Source organism: Macaca fascicularis, chromosome 15 (genome assembly GCF_037993035.2).
Source record: "Macaca fascicularis isolate 582-1 chromosome 15, T2T-MFA8v1.1".
NCBI lineage: Eukaryota > Metazoa > Chordata > Mammalia > Primates > Cercopithecidae > Macaca > Macaca fascicularis.
Window position 1 is genome coordinate 95,571,852 of NC_088389.1, and position 13,181 is coordinate 95,585,032.

The 13,181-nt window shown below is 41.7% G+C and overlaps 1 pseudogene; it reads left to right on the top strand.

Moving 5' to 3' along the window:
* Positions 1-590: 590 nt before the first annotated feature.
* On the top strand, positions 591-1,439 carry LOC102128077 (ras-related protein Rab-13 pseudogene; annotated as a pseudogene).
* The last annotated feature ends 11,742 nt before the right edge of the window (positions 1,440-13,181 follow it).

A 13,181-nucleotide genomic window follows, 5' to 3' on the forward strand; every position in this document is an offset into this window, starting at 1 on the left:
AATGGAGAGAATGTGTGGTCTGAGATCATACAGTTAGTAAGTGGAATACTCCAGATGTAATTCCATTCTTTTCAAGAATGGGATAGAAATCCTAAGAAGTTGATCTTTTGTATTCTTTAAAATTGTGGTAAAATACACATAACATAAAATTTAACATCTTTACCATTTTAAGTGTACAGTACAGTGGCATTAATACACTCACATTGTTGTGCAACCATCACCACCATTCATTTTCAGAACTTCTTTCATCTTGCAAAATTGAAAGTCTGCACCTATTAAAAAATAATTCCCTATTCCCACCTTCCTCTAGCTACTGACAACCACCATTCTACCTTCTGTTTCTATGAATTTGACTACTCTAGTTATCTCATACAGGTGGAATCACACAATATTTATCCTTTCATGACTGGCTTATTTCACTTAGCATAGTATCTTCAAGGTTTATCCATATTGTAGCGTGTGTCCAAATTTCCTCCCTTTTTGCGGCTGGGTAGAATATGTATATATACCAAATTTTGTTTATCCTTTCATCTGTCAATGGACCCTTGGGCTGCTCTCACATTTTAGCTGCTGTAAATAATGCTGTTACAGCTTCCTGGCCTGGGCTCCGTGCTGCTCTGTTTGCCAATCGTCCAGTCCCGCCTACCAGTGCGGGGCGCTCCCCACCCCTCTCCCGGCTCCCCCGGTGTCCGCCATGGCCGAAGCCTACAACCACCTCTTCAAGTTACTGCTGATCGGGGACTCGGGAGTGGGCAAGACTTGTCTGATCATTCGCTTTGCAGAAGACAACTTCAACAACACTTACATCTCCACCATTGTAATTGATTTCAAGATCCGCACTGTGGATATAGAGGGGAAGAAGATCAAACTACAAGTCTGGGACACGGCTGACCAAGAGTGATTCAAGACAATAAGTACTGCCTACTACCGTGGAGCCATGGGTATTATCCTAGTATACGACATCATGGATGAGAAATCTTTCGAGAATATTCAGAACTGGATGAAAAGCATCAAGGAGAATGGCTCGGCTGGGGTGGAACACCTCTTGCTAGGGAACAAATGTGACATGGAGGCCAAGAGGAAGGTGCAAAAGGAGCAGGCCGATAAGTTGGCTCCAGAGCAAGGAATCCGATTTTTCGAAACTAGTGCTAAATCCAGTATGAATGTGGATGAGGCTTTTAGCTCCCTGGCCCAGGACATCTTGCTCAAGTCAGGAGACCGGAGATCAGGAAACGGCAACAAGCCTCCCAGTACTGACCTGAAAACTTGCGACAAGAAGAACACCAGCAAGTGCTCCCTGGGCTGAGGACCCTTTCTCGCCCCCCCCACCCTGGAAGCTGAACCTGAGGGAGACAGGGCAGAGGGAGTGAGCAGGGGAGAAATAGCAGAGGGGCTTGGAGGGACACATAGGTAGATGGTAAAGAGAATGAGGAATAAAAGGAGAAGAGAAAAGGAAAAAGCAGAAAGGAAAAGAAGGAAGAGAGAGGAAGGGAGAAGGGAGAGGAATGGATTGAGGAAGTGAAAGAAGGTAAGGAGGTAGGAAGACGGAGGAGGAAAGGAAGGGGAGATGGCCTCAAGCTTCAGACCTTACCTGGGTTTTCAGGGCAAACATAAATGTAAATACACTGATTTATTCTGTTACTAGATCAGGTTTTAGGGTCCTGCAAAGGGCTAGCTCGGCACTACACTAGCGGATTTGCTCCTGTTCTGTCATTTTTCATGGTCTTCCTTGGTTTTAAAGGCCACCATTTGCACATACACACACACACAAAATAATAATAATAATAATGTTGTTATAAACATGGGTGTACAAGTATCTGCTCAAGTTCTTGCTTTTAATTCTTTTGGATATACAGCCAGAAGGGGAATTGCTGGATCATATGGTAATTCTATTTTTAACTTTTTGAGAAACTGCCAAACTGTTTCCATAGTGGCTAGGTTGCACCATTTTACATTCCCACTAGCAGTGCACAAGGGTGGCAATTTCTCCATCCTTGCCAACACATCTTCTGTGTTTTTTGTTTGTTTGTTTGTTTGACAGTAACCATCCTAACGGGTGTAAAGTGGATCTTTTGCATTTTAAGGAGTTAAAACAGGAATTTCAAACTCAAATATTAATAGAGGGCAAGGAGGTAACTGTAAACAAGTGAGACAAGCCCCATTAAGATGATCTGTGGCACTGGACACTCAGTCTCAGGGTCTAGGAGGTAACAGGAATTGGCTGATACAATAGCCACTTGTAGAGCCCATGGAGTTATTACTCAGCTGTACCAGATTACGGCTCTGGCAGATCTTCATGCAGATCTTTCATGCATTACATGACATCTTCTGATTTTTAAGAATTAAGTAATGATTTTGAATTTAGAGCCCACTGCAAGCCAATATTCTATAGTCAACTAGATTTAGATGAAAGGATGTGAATATAGGACTGTGGGTATAAATAGAAGCCTTCCCACATTTGCAGTGAGAATCTCACTCCTGGGCAAGACAGCAGAAATTCTGTGGTGGAACAGGTGCTGAAACCTAGCACCTGGAAGATGGCTGATATGGCAAATGAGAGCTGATGACTAAGAGCTCCAATCCTTTGGGCTCCTGCTTAGCAGGATGTAGAGGAGAGGCATCATGCTGGGGATTTCCCCTTTCTCAAACACTGATGACCGTAACTTCATCCAGCTTCTATGCTTTAGACACTACTACTGGTTAAGGGTGCTAGGACCATTCTGCTGCAATTGTCCCTCTGCACAAGTCAGCAGTGGGAGACATCACCTAGGCAAATTCTCTCTCAAGATACAGAGAAGCATATGGGACCACTAGAAATATATCAAGGAGAAGGTTGGGCTGCGCGTGTTTATATGGGGCCCATGAGAATGTTCTCCAGTATTTGCTTTTGGGGATGAACTACAGCCTGTTAGTTACATCCAGAACTGTGTAGAGCAGAGATAGGCAACCTTTTCCTGTAAAGGGCCAGATGGTAAATATATCAGGCTCTGCGTTTCACTTATAGTCTATGTCACATATTCTTTGTTTTATTTTGTCTTTTATAACCCTTTAAAAATATAAAAACCTTTTTTAGCTCTTGAGCCATATAAAAACAGGCCATGGGACAACTCATGTCCTGTAGTTTGCCAGCCTGATATAGAGAAAAATCCCAGTAACATTGTGTATACCTCGCCTTTCCAATAGATTGTCAAGAGTCATTCAGGAAATTAATGACTTTTTGCATCCATTGTGGTTTCTAGCATGTTGCCTTATGAATACATGGGAATGACAAATACTGGTAGGTAAATGGATTCACAACTAAGAAGGGAGTTTTCAAATATTTTAAGCCAGGAGGTGATATCCTAGATCAGCTCTAGGATATAACCTTCTTACAGCTTTCTTTAAACAGAAACTCAGTGTCAGCAACTCATCAGAGATAGCAGGGCTCACCATTTGTGGCCTGACAGGATGCGGAGATATTAGAAAGGCAGATGGATGCCTTTCTGGATGAGAGGCAAAAGGCAACAGGAGCTGTTTTCTTTTTTTCTGTGTAAAGAAGCCAGAGTAGTTTTGTAAAGAATAGGTGAGAAGAAACGGTAATAATACTTATATTTCATGGAAAGAACAAAGATTATAAACATTAAAACCCTGTAATAACACACAGATTTGAGATTTAATTTAACTTAATTTATTTATCTGAGGCAGGATCTCACTTTGTTGCCCAGGTAGGAGTGCAGTGGCACGATCTCAGCTCACTGCAACCTCTGCCTCCTGGGTTCAAGTGATTTTCGTGCCTCAGCCTCCCAAGTAGAGATTGTATTTTAATATCCCAAATTCAGGGTGCAACCACTGGGCAATGTTGACTTAAATAGGAATAAATAAGAGTATATTGCCAGTGAACACATAATATTGTCCTTACTTCCTTTGTGAAATGTCTACTTTAAAGAGGAATTTTATAATATTCTTAGGTTTCCAATATTAAATGTAGAGCTCCAGTAAGGATTTGAGGGCAGAATTTTATCTGTGGTGGAAAAATTATGTTCACTTAATAAACTTTTTTTATTTGGCCTTATGATTTCAGCGCCCATGCCACTCCCTGGGCACAACGTAATGGAGATAAGTTAACATTTCCAAGTCTCTAGGATACCAGTATTTATACTGTCCTGATCAGGGTTTACTATGTGTTAGCAAAGTAGAAAGCTCTGAGTGTCATATGCAGGGCCCCAAGTCAGTGTCTAATCTAAAAATATTTCATTATTAGTACTCAAGAATGGTAATAGGACTATAAAAGAAATTATTCCTATGGGTTAAAACACAGAAACTACCAGAGTATCCTGTTAAATTGTAACACCTGTAAAGAAATAATGACATGTGAATTAACCCATTATCGGTCTTTAAGAACCCAAGAGGGATCCATTTTTCAGCTTACTAACCATCCATTGGTCAGCAGAGGAGAACGCCCTCAAAGCAAAAGATTTGACTGTAGAAGAGTTATAGTGACCCAGCATGTACAGGGCATGTAGGCCTGGATGGGGCCAAAATGGGAACTCTGGAAAGTGAAGAGAGATGTGAGTGAGGAAGGATGAAAAAATATGCTGAAAGAAATAAGGGCATACAAAATACACATGTACTTCCTTCTTAAAGCTGATAAGACTCAACCCTTGCATCATTAATTGAGTCTCCTAAGGTATAGAATTCAATAAAGAGACCAGCAACTACAGAAATAGAAGTAAGTAGTTTCTCAATAGATCCTTAAGAGTTGTAAGTGGTATTATAAGTATTGCACTATTCTAGATGTTATTAAGAGATGAGAGGGGAAAGCTAATATGTTCTCAGTATATACTGTGCACTCACCCATTATTTAGTTATCTCATTCAAGCCTCGCAACTACCCTGTAAAAGAGGCAGTAATTCTTATTACATATGTGAAAATTTAGAGTCAAATAGCCCATGTGACTTATACAAAGTTACTTGGCATAAAGTTTAGAGCTTAATAATTCTTGTTATTAAGTGCTGTGCTGGAAGATTTACATGCATCTCTTATTAAATATCAAAGGGGTCCATTAAGTAGATATTAGTAGTATCTTTATTTCATAGCTAAGTAATCAAAAGGTCAGTCAGGTTAATTACTTTGTTTAAAATAAGTGAGGATGCTGTGATTGAAACACACACTGACTGTTCCCAACCCTTAACTGAAGGATTACATTGCTTTCCAGGTAAGAAGTCCCTGGCTTCTGTCTTTGAAGCAATGCTTCCTATCTTACTATTCCAAAGGACATTTTTATATAAAATATATTATATAATATAACCATGTGGAGCAAAAATATAACAAACTCTTTTCGACTGGCAAAAAAAAAAAAAAGAAAGAAAATCCTCATCCTTTTCCTCTCTCCCCGCATTCCTCTTCCTTCCTCAATGATCTAAACTTCCTTTTGGGTATGGACCCCCATTACCAACTACAGGCAGATATGAAGAGCTAGAAGGGAGATACCTAAGCATGCCATTTAAAAGTATCTTGGACCATTTCAGGTGTGTATCCATTTAAGGTAAATTTCAAATTCCCGTCAACAGGTCTGTTTCCCTCCTCTCTTCCTATTTCCAGAGATAAAGTCTACATTGAAAAGGGAAGCACTTGTGTCCTTGTGAGGGTGAGACAGGGCTTCGGGAGCCCACGTGGATATTTTGCCTGCCTTGTCTTTCAAGATATCTGATTGATTTCTGTGAGGACATTTGTCTGATTTGACAACAAGGTCCCAGACTGGCATCTCCTTTTTTTTTTTTTTTTTTTTTTTTTTAGACAGTCTTGCTCTGTTGCCCAGGTTGAAGTGCAGTGGCACAATCTCAGCTCACTGCAACTTCCGCATCCTAGGTTCAAGCGATTTTCCTGCCTCAGCCTCCCGAATAGCTGGGACTATAGTTGTGCGTCACCACGCCCAGCTAATTTTTGTATTTTTAATAGAGACAAGGTTTTGTTGGCCTGGCCGGTCTCGAACTCCTGACCTCAGGTGATCCACCCGCCTTGGCCTCCCAAAGTGCTGGGATTACAGGCGTGAGTGACTACGCCTGGGCTGTCATCTCCTCTTAAAGTCTGGGATCCGCTCTTCATTGGCTCTGACTGCTTTTGTCTTCACCCACTCTGGTTCCTGTCAATGACGGTGTTCAGCAACTGGCTGCATCATGAGCACATTTCATGGTCATCAGATAACTGCTGGGCTCATACTACCACAGCCTCCTGGTGTCAGAGACTTTTAGAGGTGCTACTTTTGCATTCCCTTATCCCTAATGGGTGACCCTCTCTGAAGTTTCTGCATGGAAACTTCATCCCCTTTGTCCCGCTGGAAACTTCTTGGATAAGGAGGGATGACAGCTATAGGTACCAGTGAGCTGGTCCTTGAGCCCACTACTTATATGGGTTCTTTTTTGTTTTCATTTTTTGAGACAGTCTCACTCTGCCACCCAGGCTGGAATGCAGTAGTGCAATCTCAGCTCACTGCAACCTCTGCTGTCTGGATTCAAGCGATTCTCCTGCCTCAGCCTCCCGAGTAGCTGGGATTATAGGCGCCCGCCACTGTGCCCAGCTAATTTTTGTATTTTTAGTAGGGATGGAGTTTCATCATCTTGGCCAGGATGGTGAACTGTTGACCTCATGATCCACCCACCTCGGCCTCCCAAAGTGCTGGGATTACAGGCGTGAGCCACCGTGCCCAGCCTTTATATGGGTTCTTAAGTACTACTATACATTTAGAACCTCCTGCAAATCCAACATTGGCTCCAGTGCAAATGTGAAGCAAACTTATGATACTACTGCGTCATTTCTAACTGCCAGGAAGGCTTAGGGAAAGCACTTCATGTCACATGCTGTGTCTCTCGAAAAAGGCATATTTACCCTAACCAGTTGAAAACTTCTGTCAACATAAAATTCGAACGCAAAAGTTATAGCAATTACCAAAATCTGGAAGCAACCAAGATGTCTTTCAATAGGTATATAAACTGTGGTATAGCCATACAATGAAATATCCATCATTAAAAAGAAATGAGCTATTGAGCCATGAAAAAAACATAAAGAAAGCTTAAATGCATATTGCTAAGTGAATAAAGACAACCTGAGAAGGTTACATGCTACAATTACAACTATATGACATTCTGGAAAAGGAAAAAACTATGGAGACAGTGAAAAGATCAGTGGTTGGCAGGTTTTGGGAAAATGAACGCAGGGGTTTGTTTACAACAGTGGAACAATCATACACCACATAATGTTTTCATCAATGACAGACCACATATAGCACCAAAGTGGTCCCATAATATTATAACGGAGCTGAAAAATTTCAATTGCCTAGTGACATCACAGCCATCCCAATGTCGTAGCACACCATATGACTCACGTGTTTGTAGTGATGTGTTTGCAGTGATGCTGGTGTAAACACACCTACTACACTGCCAGTTGTATAATGGTATAGCACATACAATTATGTACAGTACACAATACACAATAATGATAATAAAGGATTATATTACTGATTTATATATTTACGATACTATATTTTTTATTGCTTTTTAAGAGTGTACTGTTATTTACATATCTTTTTAAAAGTTAACTGTAAAATGGCCTCAGGCAGGTTCTTCAGGTGATATCCCAGAAAAAGGCATTGTTATTATAGGGGATGACAGCTTCATGTGTGTTATTTCCTCCAAAGATCTTCCAGTGGGACAAGCTATGGAGGTGGAGGACAATGATATTAGTGATCCTGACCCTGTGTAGGCCTAGAGCAATGTTTGTGTTTGTGTTTTAGTTTTTTTTTTTTACAGAAATGTTTAAAAAGTTAATATAATTAAAAATTACAAAAGTAGAAAAAAGCTTATAGAATAAGAATATAAAGAAAGAAGATTTTTGTATGACTGTACAATGTATGTGTGTTTTAAGCTAAGTGTTATTACAAAAGAGCCAAAAAGTTTTTTAAAAATTATAAGGGTTTTCAAGCCTGTAATCCCAGCACTTTGGGAGGCCGAGACGGGCGGATCACAAGGTCAGGAGATCGAGACCATCCTGGATAACACGGTGAAACCCCGTCTCTACTAAAAAATACAAAAAAAAAAAAAACCTAGCTGGGCGAGGTGGCAGGCGCCTGTAGTCCCAGCTACTCGGGAGGCTGAGGCAGGAGAATGGCGTAAGCCCGGGAGGCAGAGCTTGCAGTGAGCTGAGATCCGGCCACTGCACTCCAGCCTGGGCTACAGAGCGAGACTCCGTCTCAAAAAAAAAAAAAAAAAAGAAAAATTATAAGGGTTTTGTTTTGTGTTGTTTTGTGAGACAGGGTCTCACTCTGTCACCCAGGCTGGAGTGTAGTGGCGTGATCATGGCTCCCTGCACCCTCAACTTTCCCAGGCTCAAGTGATCTTCCTGCCTCAGCCTCCCGAGTAGGTGGGATTACAGGTGCCTGCCACCACACGTGGCTAATTTTTGTATTTTTTGTAGAGGCCAGGTGAGACCAGCTCTCACCATGTTGCCCAGGCTGGTCTCGAACTCCTAGGCTCAAGTGATCCTCTTGGTGCAGCCTCCCAAAGTGCTAGTATTATAGGTATGAGTTACTGCACCCAACCAAAAGGTTTACAAAGTAAAAGAATCACAGTAAGCTAAGATTAATTTATTATTGAAGAAAAAATTAAATATTTTTTTTTTGAGACGGAGTTTCGCTCTGTCATCCAGGTTGGAGTGCAGTGGTGCGATCTCGGCTCACTTCAAGCTCAGCCTCCCAGGTTCACACCATTCTCCTGCCTCAGCCTCCTGAGTAGCTGTGACTACGGGTGCCCACCACCGTGCTCAGCTAATTTTTTGTATTTTTAGTAGAGACGGAGTTTCACCGTGGTCTCGATCTCCTGACCTCGTGATCCACCCACAACAGCCTCCCAAAGTGCTGGGATTACAGGCATGAGCCACCATGCCCAGCCAAAAATTAAATAACTTTAATGTAGCCTAACTGTACAGGGTTGATAAAGTCTACAGTAGTGTACAGTAATATCCTAGACTTCCACATTCACTTATACTTTCTCACTGACTCATGCAGAGCAACTTCCAGTTCTGCACATTCTATTCATGATATGTGCCTTATTGAGGTGCACCATTTTTACCTTTTATACCATATTTTTGCTGTACCTTTTCTATGTTTAGATACATTTAGAAACAGAAATACTTACCCTGTGTTGTAATTGCCTATGGTATTCAGTACAGTAACCTGCTGTACAGGTTTATAGCCTAGGAGCAATAGACTATCCATATACAGGTGTGTAGTAGGTTATACCAACTAGGTTTGTGTAAAGTACTCTCTATGATGTTCACACAACTTGGAAATCTCCAAACGATGCATTTCTCAGAAAGTATTGACACTTGACTGAACTCTGTATGATAATGTAATTATGGATACATGTTACACAACACTTGTCAAAATCCATAGAATGTACAAAACAAAGAATGAACCTTAATGTAAACTATGGCTTTAGTTAATAATACTGATTTAATATTGGCTCATCAATTGTAACAAATGTGCCACACTAGTGCATAATATTAATAATAGGGAAAGCTGGATTCCTGGGCAAGATGGCCAAATAGGAACAGCTGTGGTCTTCATCTCCCAGCGAGATCAATGCAGAAGGCAGGTGATTTCTGCATTTCTGGCTGAGGTACCCGGCTCATCCCATTGGGGCTGGTTAGACAGTGGGTATAGCCCAGGGAGGGCAAGCTGAAGCAGGGTGGGGTGTCACCTCACCCAGGAAGCACAAGGGGTTGCAGAACTCCCTCCCCTAGCTAAGGGAAGCTGTGAAAGACTGTGCTGTGAGGAATGGTGCATTCTGGCCCAGATACTATGCTTTTCTCATGGTCTTCACAACCAACAGACCAGGAGATTCCCTTGGTGCCTACACCACCAGGGCCCTGGGTTTCAAGCACAAAACCGGGCAGCCATTTGGGCAGACACTGAGCTAGCTGCAGGAGGTTTTTTTTCATACCCCAGTAGCGCCTGGAATGCCAGCAAGACAGACCCATTCACCCCCCTGGAAAGGGGGCTGAAGCCAGGGTGCCAAGTGATCCGATCCCACCCCCACGGAGCCCTTCAAGATAAGATCCACTGGCTTGAAATTCTCGCTGCCAGCACAGCAGTCTGAAGTTAACCTGGGACGCTAGAGCTTGGTGTGGGGAGGGGCGTCTGCCATTACTGAGGCTTGAATAGGCAGTCTTCCCTTCACAGTGTAAACAAAACCACCTGGAAGTTCGGACTGGCCAGAGCCCACCACAGCTCCACAAAGCCACTGTAGCCAGACTGTCTCTCTAGATTCCTCCTCTCTGGGCAGGGCATCTCTGAAAGAAAGGCAGTAGCCCCAGTCAGGGGCTTATACTTCAAACTCCCATCTCCCTGGGACACAGCACGTGGGGGAAGAGGCGGCTGTGGGCGCAACTTCAGCAGACTTAAACATTCCTGCCTGCTGGCTCTGAAGAGAGCAGCAGATTTCCCAGCACAGCGCTCAAGCTCTACTAAGGGACAGACTGCCTACTCAAGTGGTTCCCTGATCCCCGTGCCTCCTGACTGGGAGACACCTCCCAGCAGGGGTCTACAGATAGCTCACACAGGAGAGCCCTGGCTGGCATCTGGCGGGTGCCTCTCTGAAACAAAACTTCCAGAGAAAGGAACAGGCAGCAATCTTTTCTGTTTGGCAGCCTCTGCTGGTGATACCCAGGGAAACAGGGCCAGGGGTGGACCTATAGCAAACTCCAGCAGAGATGCAGAAGAGGGGCCTGACTATTGGAAGGAAAACTAACAAACAGAAAGAAATAGCATCAATATCAACAAAAAGGACATCCACACAAAAACCCATTGGAAGGTCACTAGCAGCAAAGACCAAAGGTAGATAAACCCACAAAGATGACGAAAAAACAGCACAAAAAGCCTGAAAATTCCAAAAACCAGAATGCCTCTTCTCCTGGAAAGGATCACAACTCCTCGCCAGCAAGGAAACAAAACAGGATGGCTGACGAATTGACAGAAGTAGGCTTCAGAAGGTGGGTAAAAACAAACTCCTCCAAGCTAAAGGAGCATGTTCTAACCCAATGCAAGGAAGCTAAGAACCTTGAAAAACGGTTAGAGGAATTGCTAACTAGAATAACCAGTTTAGAGAAGAACATAAATGACCTGATGGAGCTGAAAAACACAGCACAAGTACTTTGTGAAGTGTACACAAGTATCAATAGCTCTATCAACAAAGCGGAAGAAAGGATATCAGAGATTGAAGGTTAGCTTAAGGAAATAAAGCATGAAGACAAGATTTGAGAAAAAGGAATGAAAAGAAATGAACAAACCCTCCAAGAAATATGGAACTATGTGGAAAGACCAAATCTGCATTTGATTGTTATACCTGAAAGTGACAGGGAGAATGAAACCAAGTTGGAAAACACTCTTCAAGATATTATCCAGGAGAAGTTCCCCAACTAAGCAAGACAGGCCAACATTCAAATTCAGGGAATACAGAGAACACCACAAAGATACTCATCAAGAAGAGCAACCCCAAGACACATAATCATCAGATTCACCAAGGTTGAAATGAAGGAAAAATTGTTAAGGGCAGCCAGTGAGAAAGGGCAGGTTACCTATAAAGGGAAGCCCATCAGACTAACAGCGGATCTCTCTGCCATAACCCTAAGCCAGAAGAGAGTGGGGGACAATATTCAACATTCTTAAAGAAAAGAATTTTCAACCCAGAATTTCATATCCAGCCAAACTAAGCCTTCATAAGTGAAAGAGCAATAAAATCCTTTACAGACAAGCAAATGCTAAGGAATTTTGTTATCACAGGGCCTGCCTTAAAAGAGATCCAGAAAGAAGCACTAAATATGGAAAAGAAAAACCGGTACTAGCCACTGAAAAAACAAACCAAAATGTAAAGAACATCAACACTATGAAGACACTGCATCAACTAATGGACAAAATAACCAGCTAGCATCATAATGACAGGATCAGATTCACACATAACAATATTACCCTTAAATGTAAATAGGCTAAATTCCCCCATTAAAAGACACAGACTGGCAAACTGGATAAAGAGCCAAGACCCATAGGTGTGTTGTATTCAGGAGACACATCTCATGTGCAAAGACACACATAGGCTCAAAATAAAGGGATGGAGGAATATTTACCAAGCAAATACAAAGAAAAAAAAAAAAAAGAAGGGGTTGCAATCCTAGTCTCTGATAAAACAGACTTTAAACCAACAAAGATAAAAAATGACAAAGAAGGGCATTACATAATGGTAAAGGGATCAATGCAAAAATAAGAGCTAACTATCCTAAATATATAGCACCCAATACAGGAGCACCCAGATTAATAAGCCGTGTTCTTTGACACCTATAAAGAGACTTATACACTCACACAATAATAGTGGGAGACTTTAATACCCCACTGTCAATATTAGACAGATCAATGAGACAGAAAATTAACAAGGATATTTAGGATTTGAACTCAGCTCTGGACCAAGCAGACCTAATAGACAGTTCCAGAACTCTCCACTCCAAGTCAACAGAATACACATTCTTCTCAGCACCACATTGCACTTAGTCTAAAATTGGCCACATAATTGAAATAAAACACTCCTCAGCAAAGGCAAAAGAATGGAAATCATAAAAAACAGTTTCTCAGGCCACAGTGCAATCGAATTAAGATTAAGGATTAAGAAACTCACTCAACACTGCACAACTACATAGAAAATGAACAACCTGCTCCTGAATGACTACTGGGTAAATAACGAAATTAAGTCAGAAATAAATAAGTTCTTTGAAACCAATGAGAACAAAGGCACAATGTACCAGAACACTGATAAAGCAGTGTTTAGAGGGAAATTTATAGCACTAAATGCCTACATGAGAAAGTGGGAAAGATCGAAAATCAACACTCTAACATCACAATTAAAAGAACTAGAGAAGCAAGAGCAAACAAATTCAAAAGCTAGCAGAAGACAAGAAATAACTAAGATCAGAGCAGAACTGAAGGAGGTAGAGACACGAAAAATCCTTCAAAAGATTAATGAATCCAGGAGCTGGTTTTTTGAAAAGATTAACAAAATATATAGATCACTAGCCAGACTAATAAAGAAGAAAAGAGATAAGAATTAAATAGACAATAAAAAATGATAAAGGGGAGATCACCACTGATCCCACAGAAATACAAA